General features: G+C 46.6%; 1 pseudogene; it reads left to right on the top strand.

The window, feature by feature from the left end:
• The first annotated feature begins 2,292 nt into the window (after nucleotides 1–2,292).
• LOC128626038 (ATP synthase subunit g, mitochondrial-like) lies at nucleotides 2,293–2,701 on the top strand (annotated as a pseudogene).
• The last annotated feature ends 939 nt before the right edge of the window (nucleotides 2,702–3,640 follow it).

Genomic DNA, 3,640 nt, shown 5'->3' on the forward strand with positions numbered 1-3,640 from the left:
ATACTTAAGTGCTGCCACTGGCCTCTGTAATTTTGAAATCTTCCTGTCCCCACTGACATTAGGGAGATCATTTCTGCAATAGCACCTACTATTGCAAGTCCCAGTGGTGGCTGAGGACAGCCACCACTAAGCTTTCAATGATTCTGGTGAGCTTCCCTAGTGCTTTATCACTTTAATAAAAGGGGTGCCTTCTGGACCCTCTTGGAGAAGAGTCAGCAGGTGGCTTCTCTGGTCTTATGGAATAAACCCATTCTGGCCGGCCCACCTTCCTGTGCATACCAACTCACTCCTCCACAGGCTTTCACATCAGTCCCGGCATCTCCACTTCGTTTGCTGAACACCATCCTCATGGTCACTCTTCAAGGAGCCATCGCAGCAGCCTACTGAGGCCAGCTGCATGCTGCTTTGCCAGGAGTTTTAATCCCAAGTCATGGGAGAATGTTCCGGTGTCATTTCACTCTCCCCTATTCAGTGTTATATCTTGCTCCTCCACCCTCTCCCCCATCTCAATACTCTGCAAATCCATTCCTGCACATCTTCCCCTGGTTCTGTACAGTACATCTCAGCCATGCCCTGTAATTATTTTGGTGCATGCCTAGTTCTACCGTAGCAGGTATTAAACCTCCCCTCGTGGGTTATGCTGAGGCCTGACTCTAGCAGTTGATCTGGAGGTAATGAGCTGGAGGGCAAGGATGGGAATGTCAGATCTTGAGAACAAACATCCTGTAACACAGCCACCTTGGGTGAGGTCTTGCATGGTCTCCAGACAATGGGAGGCTCTTTCTCCTCTAGCAAGGAGATTTCTCCAACCCCTGCTTCTGCCACCAGGAGTGTTCCAAAGAATATGGGGAGGGGTTTGAGGTTCTTAGACACATTCATGCAAATACTTCATCCTGGAGCCCTGACGTAAGGATAGGAGATGGTGAAGGCTGTGTATTCAAGAATTCTTTGTGGTCCTGCCACCTTATTAAACTTTGGGCCTGTTTTTTTAGCACTGGCTGCCCCACACCTTCAAGAAACAAGTCTCTCTTTATATTGTTGTGGGAAATGAAGCGACCAAACACCGAGGGATTTTGGAGTACGAGGTTTACTGTTTAACGTGCACGGGCCCAGAGGAATCATTTCCAAATTCTGAGCAATGAACAAAGGATTCTTGGGGAATATATAGATTAGGGGTCTTCCTATCTATGTGGCAAAAGCAAGATACAGAAGCAGAATGCGGTAATTAGTCCTGTCTAGGGGTAGAGCCAGGGCTCAAGGACACAGGAGCATAATGCGATAATTTAGTTCTGTCCAGGGGCGGTAGCAGAGCTCAAGGACACAGCTGTCTACGGGGCAGAAGCAGAATGCGATAATTAGTTCTATTTACGGGGCAGGGTTCAAAGGCTCCCATTATTCAGTTTTTCAAAGTTTTTCAAAGTTTCCCATATCAATATGGTGCCAAGAAAGCCTCTGGCTTTGACAGCTTCCCTTAAGCTAGTAATTGGCTGACTTGCGTCTGTTCTTTTCCTTCAAGGATTCCAAGGCAGACATCCAGCCAACTCCACTGTCTTTACAATGACTGTTACCCCATACCACCCAGGTGCCGAGCTTCTGAATAACTCAACGCTTCCTCTTTCACTTATACCTCATCCGGACCTGCTACACCAAGTGCCTCAGCAATTGTGATGCTGTGGCATGCAAAGGGTTAACACCACGCCACTTACCATCGGCGGCAGCGGTGGCATCAGTGAGTGAGACATTTCCAGAAGCCCATTCTAATGGCCTGCTTTCTAGGGCTAGTTCTGGTACCAAATGTTCTAGTTTGCAGAATTTGAGACTAAGACTGGAGTGCAAGTTGTTTATCTGTGACGTGATTCCAGGAAAGAGCAGTGAGGGAGTAGGAAAAGTGAATCAAGGAAGAAAGATAAGCCAGTGTTACTGTGTATTGTCAAGGTCACTTCTGTGTTGATTTCTCTGGTACCTTCCGAAAGGTAGAAATGTCCAGCTGGAGGCTGGAAGCCTGGGGCATTCATTCACTGGCCCGCCTTCGGCATCAGTGGAGGGCTGCCCCTGGGGCTCATGGCAACCCCATCTGTTGGCTACACAGACCATTTTAAAGTTCCCTTCCAGTTCCTTTCATGGACTAGAGAAATAGGCAGTAGAAACTTTCAGTGAACTTTTAGCACGATTAAATATAGACACCGATTTAACTAAGATTACAATAAGTATATATTTAACTTTATTGTTTAAAATGTTAATTATCTTGGCACCGAGCTTTAGATTTTGAAAGGCTGTCCCCATACAAATTTCATGGTCATTAAATGTTACAGCAAAGATCCAACACGAGCACACAATAGCCATTGCAGAGTCCCTTTGGTGACATTCATTAGGCCGTTCGGAGCTGCACCGGCACAACCTAGAACCAGGGCGCAGTTTGTCCGTATCCTCGTGTAGCCGGCCCCTGGACTGGTAAACGCTGCTGCGACTTACCTGAGACTTCATTGGGTCACATTTTGGCAGTTTGAGCTGATTTCTCCAACCCCTGCTGAGATCCCTACTGCTATTCAGAGCTTAAAGGAAAATAGTCAGCAGGGCTCAAACTGGTAGCTTCAAACAACTCGCGGTTAAGGAAGCTCTGCTTCGGTGGCCCAAGGTGTGGCTGTGGTTTTACGCCGGTGAGATCACAGGCAAGCGTAGCATTCCTGGCTCTAATGTTTGAAGGCCAATCTGTAATTCTACTTCGTTCTGGTTTATTGTTTGCATGTTCTTGGACCATGAGTGATCTGAATGGTATTTAAATTTAAAAAAAAAGATATCTAAAAAAAACTTCCCTTCAGCATCAAACACATACATATACACCATTACATTTCATAATATATTTGAAAGAATTGACTGCTAGAAAGCAATCACAAGAAATATTTTCTTGGACAACTCATTGCCTCACCATGCCTCAGTTTCGTCCCCTGAAACATTGGAATAATGACACTTCCTTCCTCGGCAGCTTGTTACCAGGATAAAAAGCATTAACTGATCTTAGTCCATTGACCTCTTTCTACTCATCAAACATGCCAAGCTCATTAGTGATACAGGGTGTAGCCAAAAAGATTTAGAATGGTGTCCACAATTCAAAGTGTATAGGAATATTGGAGAGACATATAAGATGTCCTCACCCCCTCCAGGGGGAAGGGACGAATGGAGCAGGACCATTGAGAGCTGTTTTGCATAGCAACAGTTTTGCAGCTAACCTCTAGAATGGTCATTTAACATATCTATAACCTTTAACTTGTTTCATAGATATGTTAAATAGCTCTGGCCAAGTTTTGAGCCAGGGAAAAGAGAGTGGCTTCTACCCAGGATGTAACTAGGGGCTGTGCCCATGAGTGAGGGCACCTGTGTGAGAGCTTGGAAAAGATTGGCTCCGGGACATGGAGACGTGGCAGCCATTGAAGGGAGAGCCACATGGTCTGGGGCAGAGTGAGGACCCCTGCAGTCATGTAGCGGATAGCCACGCGGTTTCAGCAGAGTGAGGACCCCTCTTGGTGAGGTGAAAGAGGGAGCCACGAGGTTTTGGCAGAGTGCAGACCCCCTCTTCCCCAGGCGAAAAGGAAAACCACGCAGCTTTGCCAGAATGGAGATCCCTGCAGCCAGGTGAAGAAGA

The sequence above is a fragment of the Artibeus jamaicensis genome, unplaced genomic scaffold, assembly GCF_021234435.1.
Source record: "Artibeus jamaicensis isolate MK-2021 breed Jamaican fruit bat unplaced genomic scaffold, CSHL_Jam_final scaffold_1964, whole genome shotgun sequence".
NCBI lineage: Eukaryota > Metazoa > Chordata > Mammalia > Chiroptera > Phyllostomidae > Artibeus > Artibeus jamaicensis.